Below are 11741 nucleotides of genomic sequence, written 5' to 3'. Positions count from 1 at the left end.
ATCAATGACCTCAGCTTCAATCTTAAGGAACTAGAAAAAGAAAAGCAAATTAAACCCAAAATAAGCAGAAGAAAGGAAATCATAATAAATATCAGAGTGAAAACCAATGACAAGAAACAGGGAAACAATAGAAAAAAAATCAATGAAACCAAACCTGGTTCTTTGAAAAGATCAATAAAATTGATAAACTTCTAGGAAGACTGACAAAGAAAACAGAGAGAAGATATGCATTTACTAATACCAGAAATGTAAAAGGCTACATCACTATAAATTCCACAAAATATTAAAATAATAATGAAATATTATGAACAACTGTATGCCCATAAATTTGACCATTTAGATGAAATAGACAAATTATTAGAAAGGAACAAACTACTAAACCTAACATAAGAAAAATTAGATTACCTGAATAGCTCCACATTAATGAAATTGAGTAGGTAGTTAAAAACATTCCCACAAAACAATTTTTAAGAAAAAGGAAAAAAGACCTCCCCACAAAACATGTCAAGCCCCAAATGACTTCATTGATCATTCTACCAAAAATTTCAGGAAGAAAAAATAGCAATTGTGTACTAACATTTTTTTTTAATTTTTTATTTATTAATTTGTTTTTGTTACAGATATTTCTCATTTTTCCCCCATTGACACCCTCCTCCCCTCCCCCCCACCCCATCCGCAGCTTTGTTGTCTATGTTCATTGGTCATGTATACATGCATGTAAGTTCTGTGGTTTATCTCTTCCTCCACAAACCTCCCCCTCCTCTGAGGCTTGTCAGTCTGCACCCCACCTCCATGTCTCTGGGTTAACTTTGCTCAACAGTTTGTTTAGTTCATTATATTCCCCAAATAAGTGAGATCATGTGATATTTGTCTTTCTCTGCTTGGCTTGTTTTGCTTAGCATAATACTCTCCAGGTCCTTCCATGTCATCTCAAAGGATAAGACATCTTTCTTTTTCATAGCTGCGTAGTATTCCATTGTGTACATGTACCACAGCTTGCTTGCTTGCTTATTTATTTATTTATTTATTATTTATTATTTATTTTTATCCTCACCTGAGGACATTTTTCAATGTTTTGTTCAGATAGAGTGGGAGGGAGAGAGAGAGAGAGAAACATCGACGTGAAAGGGACACATCAAATGGCTGCCAACTGCTCAACCAACCAGGGCCGGGGACAAACTGCAACCGAGGTACCGCCCCTAGCGGGAACCAAACCTGGGTCTCTCTGGACTGCAGGCCGATGCTCTAACCGCTAAGCCAAACTGGCCAGGGCCACACCTTTTTTTAAAATTAATTTATTTATTTTTGTTACAGATGTTTCTCCTTTTTTCCCCCACTGATTCCCCCCTCCCCCTCCCTCCCCGCCCTGTACCCAGCTTTATTGTCCATGTCCATTGTTCATGCATACATGCATATAAGTTCTGTGGTTTATCTCTCCCTCCCCACCCCCTCCTTTGGGGATTGTCGGTCTGTACCCCACTTCCACGTCTCTGGGACTACCCCATTCCTCAGACTGTTATGTTCATTATATTCCACAAATAAGTGAGATCATGTGGTATTTGTCTTTCTCCGCTTGGTTTGTTTTGCTTAGGATAATACTCTCCAGGTCCCCCCATGTCGTCTCAAAGGATAAGAGATCTTTCTTTCTTTCTTGCAGCTGCCTAGTACTCTATTGTGTATATGTACAACTGCTTTTTTATCCATTTGTCTACTGATGGACAATTGGGCTGTTTCCAGATCTTAGCTATTGTAAATAGTGCTGCTATGAACATAGGGGTACATACATTCTTTCTGATTGGTGTTTCAGGTTTCTAGGGTATAATCCTAGAAGTGGGTTCACTGGGTCAAATGGCAGTTCAATTTTTAATTTTTTGATGTAACACCATAGTGTTTTCCACAGTGGCTGCACCAGCCTGCATTCCCACCAGTAGTGTACTAGAGTCCCCTTTTCTCCACACCCTCGCCAACACTTGTTGTTTGATGATTTGTTGATGGCGGCCATTCTGACAGGTGTGAGGTGATAACTCATAGTTGTTTTAATTTGCATCTCTGTGATGATTAGTGATGTTGAGCATTTCTTCATATGTCTCTTGGCCATTTGTATGTCCTTTTTGGAGAGGTGTCTATTTAGGTCCTCTGCCCATTTTTTAATTGGGTTTTTTGTTTTCCTTTTGTTGAGTTGTATGAGCACTCTATATATTTTGGAAATTAACCCCTTATCTGATGCATCATTGCCGATTATGCTCTCCCATACAGTGGGTTGCCTTTCCGTTTTGATGGTTGTTTTTTTTGTTTTTTGTTTTGCTGTGCAGTTTGATGTAGTCCCATGTGTTCATTTTTTCCTTTGTTTCCGTTGCCTTAGGTGTTGTATCAGTGAAAATTCTGCTACGTATGATGTCTGAGATTTTGTTGCTTACATTTTCTTCTAGAATTATAATGTATTCATGGGTTACATTTAAGTCTTTTATTCATTTTGAGTTTATTCTCATGTATGGTGTAAGTTGGTGTTCTAGCTTCATTTTTTTACAGGTATCTGTCCAATTTTCTCAACAACATTTATTGAAGAAACTGTCTTGACTCCACTGTATGTTCTTGTCACCTTTGTCAAGTATTAACTGAGAATATTGTCTTGGGTCAATTTTTGGGTTCTCTATTCTGTTCCATTTTTCTACCTGCCTGTTTTTGTGCCAGTACCAGGCTGTTTTGATTACAGTGGCTTTGTAGTATAAACTGAAATCTGGTAATGTGATCCCTCCTACTTTGCTCTTCTTTTTCAAGATTGCTGTGGCTATTCAGAGTCTTTTTTGGTTCCATATAAACTTTTGGAGTGTTTGTTCTAGTTCTGTAAAGTATGTCATTGGTATTTTCATGGGGATTGCATTGAATCTATAGATTGCTTTCGGTCGTATGGACATTTTAATGATGTTAATTCTTCCAATCCATGAACAAGGTATATGCTTCCACTTTTTTATATCTTTCCCTATTTCTTTTTTTAGTGACCTGTAGTTTTTTATGAAGAGGTCCTTTACTTCTTTGGTTAAGTTTATCCCTAGGTATCTTAATTTTTTTGCTGCAATGGTAAATGGGATTGTCTTTTTAGTTTCTCTTTCTGTGATTTCATCATTGGTGTATAAGAAAGCTGTCAATTTCTTGACATTAATTTTGTATCCTGCTACACTGTCAAATTCATTTATTAAGTCTAGTAGATTTTTGATGGAGTCTTTAGTGGTTTTTTTTATGTATAATATCATGTCATCTGCAAATAATGACAGTTTCACTTTCTCCTTTCCAATTTGGATCCCTTTATTTTGTCTTCATGTCTAATTACTGTGGCTATGACTTCCAGTACTATGCTAAATAAGAGTGACAAAAGTGGGCATCCCTGTCTTGTTCCCGTTCTTAAGGGGAATGCTTTTAGTTTTTGCCCATTGAGTATGATGTTGGCTGTAGGTCTTTCATATGTGGCCTTTATTATGTTGAGATATGATTCCTCTATTCCCACATTGCTGAGCATTTTTTATCAAAAATGGGTGCTGGATTTTGTCGAATACTTTTTCAGCATCTATTGATATGATTATATTGTTTTTATCTTTCCTTTTGTTTACGTGGTGTATCACATTTATTGATTTGTGCATGTTGTACCATCCTTGCATTCCTGGGATGAAACCCACTTGGTCATGATGAATAATTTTTTTTGATATATTACTGGATCCAATATGCTAACATTTTGTTAAAGATTTTGGCATCTGTGTTCATGAGGGATATTGGCCTGTAGTTTTCTTTCTTTGTATTGTCTTTATCCAGTTTTGGAATTAGAATTATTCTGGCCTCATAATATAGTTTGGAAATGTTCCATCTTCTTGGATTTTTTGGAATAGTTTTAGGAGAATGTATATTAGATCTTTGAATGTTTGGTAAAACTCCCCCTGGGATTTTGTTTGCCTGGAGTTTCTTGATTACATCTTCAATTTCTTTTGTTGTTATTGGTTTGTTCAAGTTTTCTATCTCTTCCTGGTTCAGTTTTGGGAGGCTGTGTTTTTCTAGAAATTTGTCCATTTCTTCTGGATTGTCCAATTTGTTGCCGTATAAGTGTTCATAGTATGTTTTGATGATCCTTTGTATTTCTGTGGTCAGTTGTTACTTCTCCTCTTTCATTTCTGATTTTGTGTATTTGGGTTCTCTCTCTTTGTTTCTTGATGAGTCTAGCTAAGGGTCCATCAATCTTGTTTATCTTTTCGAAAAAACAGCTTTTTGTTTCATTGATCTTTTGAATTGTTTTGTTTGTTTGTTTGTTTTTTAGTCTCTATGTCATTTATTTCTGCTCTGACCTTTACTATTTCCTTCCTCCTACTAGGTCTTGGTTTTTATTGTTTGTTTACTTTCTAGTTCTTTAAGTTGTAGGTTTAGAAAGTCAATTAGGAATTATTCTTGTTTCTTGGGTAGGCCTGTAGTGCTATGAACTTTCCTCTCAGGACTACGTTCACTGTGTCCCATAGATTTTGTGTTGTTCTGTGTTTGCTTTCCTTGATCTTGTTAGTAACCAATTCATTGTTTAATAAAATGCTATTTAGCCTCCAAGTGTTTCAATGTTTTTGTGTGTTTTTATTGTAATTGAGTTCTAGTTTCATGCCACTGTGATCTGAGAAGATGTTTGATATGATTTCAATTTTCTTGAATTTGTAGAGTCTTGCTTTATGTCTTAACATGTGGTCTATCTTTGAGAATGACCCATGTGCACTTGAAAAGAATGTATATTCTGTAGCTTTGGGGTGAAATGTTCTGTAAATATCAATTAAGTCCAACTCATCTAGTTTGTCTTGTAAGGACTCTATGTCCTTGTTAATTTTTTGTCTAGAAGATCTATCCAGTGGTGTCAGTGGTGTGTTAAAGTCACCCATTATGATTGTGTTGCTATTGGTCTCTCCCTTGAAGTCCTCCAGAAATTTTTTAATATATTTTGGTGCTCCCGCATTTGGTGTGTATATGTTTACCAGGGATATATCCTCTTGTTAGTTTGCTCCTTTGAATATTATGTAGTGACCTTCTCTGTCTCTTATTATGGCCCTGGTTTTGAAGTCTATCTTGTCAGATATGAGTATTGCTACACCAGCTTTTTTTTTTTTTTCATTTCCATTTTCTTGGAAATTTTTTTTCCATCCCTTCACCCTGTGTGAGTCATTTGTTGTGAGGTGGGTCTCTTGTAGACAACATATATATGGGTCGTGTTTTCTTATCCAGTCAGCTACGCTATGTCTTTTGATTGGAGTATTTAAGCCATTTACATTTAAGGTAATTATTGAAAGATAATTATTAGTTGCCATTTTAATTTTATGCCTGTGTGCTCTCTTGCTCTCTCTCTCTCTCTCTCTCTCTCTCTCTCTCTCTCTCTCTCTTTCTTCTTCTTCTTCTTCTTCTTCTTCTTCTTCTTCCAATAGTCCCTTCAGCATTTCTTGCAGTGCTCGTTTGGTGGTGGTAAATTCCTTTAGCTATTTTTTTTTATCCATGAAGCTCTTTATTTCTCCTCTATACTAGCTCTTAATGAAAATTAAAGTGGAGGGATTATTTCCCAACTCATAATAACTAGTAACAAAATATTTTCTAAGAGGCCTGCACTACCTTGATACAAAAGCTTTCTAAACAATTTTCAGCAAATTGAATCCAACAATATAGAAAAAGGATAATACATCATGATGAAGTACAGTCATCCCAGGATGCAGAGATGGCTTAACATTTCAAAATTAGTCAATGGATTTTATTATATTAACAAACTTAAAATGAAAAACCATATGATCATTTTAACAAATTCAGAAAAAGCACTTAACAAAATTCAATATCCATTTCTGATACAAATTCTCAGCAAAACAGGAAGAAAAGGTAACTTCCCTCAACCTGATGACAATTATCTACAAAAAACCTACAGCTGGTATCATACTGATAGATGAAAGATCAAAAACAGGAAAAGGAATGTCCATATTTACCCTTCTATTTAACATTGTACTGGGCATTCTAGCCTGTGCAATCAGGCAAGACAAAGAAATGAAACACACCAGATTGGAATGGAAGAAGTAAGATTGTCTATATCCACAGACATAATCAGCTAAGTGGAAAATCTGATGGGATTTTAGAAAATCACTTTAAAACTTTGTGTTTATCAAGGCTACAGGATACAAGACCAATGTGTCAAAATTTTGTATCTATACACTAGTAATAAAAATTTTTGATAATCCAAATTAAGCAATACCATTTGCAATAGCAACAAAATACTGATAACTAATTCAATAACTAATCCAAAATACTTAGGGATGAATCTGACAAAAGATGCAAAAGATCTAAACACTGAAAACTACAGAACATTGCTGGGAGAGATTGAAGAAAACCCAAATAATTGGAGAGATATATCATGTTTATGGGACAGACGATTCAACATTAAGATGTCAACTCTGTCTAAATTAATGTATAAATTTAAACACAATCCAAATAAAGATCCCTGAAGGCACTTATAAAAATTGACAAGCTGATTCTAAACTTCGTGTAGAAATGCAAAGGACATAGAATACATAAAACAACTTCGAAGAACAACATTAGAAGGCTAATTATTACCTGATTTCAAGACTTCTTTTAAAGCTACAATAATACAGGCAGCATGATATTGGTGCAAAATAGATAAACAGATCAATGGAACAAAATAGGAAGTCCAGATATAAACTTAGACATATATGGACAATTGATTTTTGACAAAGGTGAATAAATATTTAGCAGAGAAAGAATAACCTTTTCAATAAATAATTGAGTGGATACCAGTATATGAAAAAAAAGAAAAAAAAAAACTTCCATTTATATCTTGCACCTATAAAAAATTAACTCTAAATGGACCATAGCCCTAACTGTAATACTTCTAAATATGAGATTATTACCTGGCCAGTGTGGCTCAGTGGTTGAGCATCGACCTATGAACCAAGAGGTCACTGGTTCAATTCCCAGTCAGGGCACATGCCCAGATTGTGGGTCCAATCCCCAGTATAGGGCATGCAGGAGGCAGCCAATTGATGTTCTCTCTCATCAATATTTCTATCTCTTTCTCCCCCTGCCTTCCTCTCTCTCTCAAATCAATAAAGAAAAAATATTAATAAATAAATAATTAGGAATTTATAAGCATAAATATAAAACTTAGAAGAAAATAGATAAAATCTTTGTGAACTTGGGTTAGAAAAGTTTTTTTTAGATATGACACCAAAAACATCATCCATGAAAAAACTGATAAATTACACTTCATGAAAAGAAAAAACTTCTGTTCTTCCAAAAGACACAGTGAAGAAAATGGGAAGACAACCCACAAAATGAGAGAACATATGTTCAAAGCATATTTCTGATACAGGTCTTGTACCAAGAATATATAAAGAACTGTTGAAATGTATCACTAAGAAAATGAACAACCCAATTTAAAATAGGCAAAAGAGGTAACACCATATTGTTTTCCATTGTGGCTGCACCAGTCTGCATTCCCACCAGCAGTGTACTAGAGTCCCCTTTTCTCCACACCCTTGCCAACACTTGTTGTTTGATGATTTGTTAATGGCGGCCATTCTGACAGGTGTGAGGTGATACCTTATTGTTGTTTTAATTTGCATCTCTCTGATGATTAGTGATGATGAGCATTTCTTCATATGTCTCTTAGCCATTTGTATGTCCTGTTTGGAGAGGTGTCTATTCAGCTCCTCTGCCCATTTTTTAATTGGGTTCTTTGTCTTCCTTTTGTGGAGTTGTATGAGCACTCTATATATATTGGAAATTAACCCCTTATCTGATATATCATTGGCAATTATGCTCTCCCATACAGTGGGTACCCTTTCCAGAAGAGGGGATGGTGGAGGAGAGATAAACCACAGAACTTATATGCATGTATGCATGAACAGTGGACATGGACAACAAACTTGGGACAGGGCGGGAAGGGAGGGGGAGGAGGGAATCAGTGGGGAAAAAAGGAGAAACATCTGTAACAAAAATTAATTAATAAAAAAGAAAAAATAAAATAAATAAAATGGGCAAAAGATATGAACAGACATTTTACCAAAGAAGATATATGGATGGCAAGTAAGCACATGAAAAGATGCTCAACATCATTAGTCATTTGGGAAAATGTAAAAAAAAAACCTGCAATGAGATGCACACTCTTAGAATAGCTAAAGTTAAAATTTTTACCATACCAAGAGTTGGCAAGAATGTGGAGGGACCGGAACTCTCATACATTACTGATAGGAATGAATGTAAATGGTACAACCATTTTGGTAAACAGTTTGGCAGGTTCTTAAAAAGTTAAACATACATTTGCCATATTATCTGGACATACCATTCTTAGGTTTTTACCCAAGAGAAATTAAAGCATGTGCCAAAATAAATACTTACACATGAATATTCATAGAAGCTTTATTTGTACTGGCCCAAAACTTAAAACAATACAAATGTCCCCCAATTAGGGAATAGGTAAACAAATTGTGATATATCTGTACAATAGAATATCTCTCTGCATTAAAAAGAAATAAACTATACCTTGTTATTCCATTTATGTAAAACTCTAAGAAATGCAAACTAATGTATAATGACAGAAATTAGATTAATAGTTGTCTTGAGATAACTCTGAATGGATAGGGAGCATAAGGAAACTTTGGAGGAGAATGGGTATGTCTATAACTTAATTGTGATGGTGTGTATACATGTCAAATCTTATTAAACTGTATACTTTAAATACAGGGGTGGAAAAAAGTAGGTTTAGAGTTGTTTGTATACAAATGATGCAATAATTAACAAATAGGAATACAAGAATTAAACTGTGTTTTGCCAATTTATAATTGTAAACCTAATTTTGCCACCCTGTATGTGCAATTTTATGATATGCCAATTATATTCAACAAAGTTTTAAAATTTATATGACTTCAGCTAGGCTTTATTTTTTACATATAGACAAACTTATTCTAAAATGTATATAGAAAGGCACAGAGCCTGGATTAAGCAAAGCAATGTTGAAAAAGAAAAAAGTGGACAGAATCACTCTACTCAACATTAAAACCTACTAAATAGCCACAAATATTAAAACAGTGTCATATTGGAAGGATAGACACATAGATCAATAGAACAGAACACAGTACCTATAAATAGAGCCACACAAATATAATGAATTGATTTTTGACAAAGGTACAAACCAATTCAATTGAGGAAATATAAACTTTTTTTTTAATGATGCTAGAACAATTGAACATCCATAGGTAGAAAAAATAACCACTATCTAAACTTTATACAAAATTAATTCAATGGATCACAAGTTTAAATGTAAAATGTAAAACTAAATGTTACTAATTTAATTAATTAAAACTAATTCTTACAAAATTTTGGAAAAAGTAGAGACAACCTCCAGGATAAAGGACTAGTCAGATTTCTAAGACTTTACATTGAAAGCATAATCTATAAATGGAAATATTTATAAATTTGACTTTATCAAAGTTAAAAAAATAACTTTGGCTCTGTGAAAATCTATTAAGAGAATTAAAAGACAAGCTACAGACTGGAAGAAAATATTTGCGAACCACATATTTGAAAAAAGGACTTGTATCTAGAATATATAAAGAACTCAAAAAACTTAGTAAAAAAATCCAATTAGAAAATGGGTAAAAGACATGAAGAGATCAAGAAGACATGCAGATAGCAAATAAGCTCATGAAAAGATGTCAATATCACTAGCACTTAGAGCATGAAAATTGCTCTATGTTGTGGGCATAAGTTATCACTACACACCTATGAGAGAGAGTGGCTAACATTTTTTAAAAAGTGACATCAAGTGCTAATGAAAACTCAGAGAAACTGAATTACCCATACATTGCTGGTGGGAATGTACAATAACTCTAGAAAAACAGTTTGGCAGTTTTTTAAACTAAACATGTGACTACCACACAACCCAGCAATTATATTCCTGGGCAGTTTATCTCCCAGAGAAATGAAAATTTATGTTCACACAAAACCCTGTACACAGCATGGTGACTATAGTTAACAATGCTATGTTATGTATTTGAAAGTTGCTAAGAGAGTAGATCTCAGAAGTTCTCATCCTAAGAAAAAAGTTGTAACTATGTTTGGTGATAGATGTTAACTAAACTTATTATGGTAATAGTTTTGCAATTATACATATATTAAATCATGCCGTACACTCAAAACCAGTACAATTTTATGTCAATTATATCTCAATTTATTAAAAAAGAGAAGGATTTCTTGCCATTTGCAACAGAATGGATGGACCTCGATAATATTATGCTGAGTGAAATAAGCCAGTTAGAGAAAGACAAATATCTCATGATCTAAATTATAAGTGGAATCTAATGAACATAATAAACTGATTAAGAAAATAGGTCCAGAGGCATGGAAACATGGAACAGACTGACATATCTCAAAAGGGAGGTGGGGAGACATGGGAAGAGATTAACCAAAGAACTTAAATACACAAATGCATAACCAATGGACACAGACAACAGTGTGGTGAAGGCCTGGAGTGGGGCAGGGGCTGGGAGGAGGGGGGTAATGGGGGTAAAACTGAGGGACATCTTGAATACTGTCAACAATAATAAAACATAAAATAACCTGTACACGAATGTTCATAGAAGCTTTATTCATAACAATTAAAAACTGGAAACAAACCAAATAGCCTTCAACAAGCCAGATAGCATTCACATGAATGATTAAACCAATTGTGGTAATCCATGCCATGGAATAGTACTCAGCAATATAAAAGAGTGAACTATTGATATACACAGGAACTTGGATAAATCACCAGGTAATTATCCTGTGTGAAAAGCTAATCCCATGAGGATATATGCTGCCTGATTCTGTTTCTATAATATTCTTGAAATGACAAAATTATGAAAGTGGAGAACAGATTTGTGGTTGCCAGAGGGTTGAGATGGGATGAGGGAGAGAGTGTGAGGGGCAGATGCTGTGTATAATTTTCATGGGGCATCATGAGAGATCCTTGCAGTGATGGAACTGTTTTGTATCTTGACTTTGGTGGTGGATATAATGACCTAAACATGTAATAAAATTGCATATAAACAAATAGACATGCACACACACAACTGAGTCCAAGTAAAACTGGGATATCTGAATAAACTTGATGGATTGTATCCATGTCAATATCAAAGTTGTGATAGTGCACTATAGCTTTGAAAGATGTTGCCATTGGGGGAAACTGGGTGAAGAGTAAATGGGATCTCTGTATTATATTTACAATTGTATGTGAGCCTACAATTGTCTCAAAAGTAAAAATTTAATTTAAAAATGTCTGCTTAAAAAACTTCCACAAGAATTAAATGATATAATTTATGTAAAAGTATCTGGCACATTTTATGTACTTAGCAAACATTTAGAAAAGAATTATAATCATAACAAGTTATTCATACAATCAATTATTTGAGTTATATTTATTGAGGGTCTACTATACGTCAAGCACTGTTCAGTGATGGGCAAAATAAAAATGGTCCTCCACTCTCACAGACCTGTAGTCCAGAGAAGGAGACTGACAGTAAATAAAAAAGCAAACAAATCATTGAACTTACAAATTTGGAGAAGTGCTGTGAAATAAGTGGACAGGGTGTTGTAATAGAGAATAACATGGGTGGACTTCCTGTTTATAGGATGATCTGGGGATGCCTCTATAAGGAGACAATGTGGAAGCTGAGAGCTGAAGGATAAGAAGGAAAAAT

The sequence above is a fragment of the Molossus molossus genome, unplaced genomic scaffold (genome assembly GCF_014108415.1).
Source record: "Molossus molossus isolate mMolMol1 unplaced genomic scaffold, mMolMol1.p scaffold_m16_p_2, whole genome shotgun sequence".
Classification (NCBI taxonomy): Eukaryota; Metazoa; Chordata; class Mammalia; order Chiroptera; family Molossidae; genus Molossus; species Molossus molossus.
Note: the sequence above shows the minus strand (reverse complement) of the source record.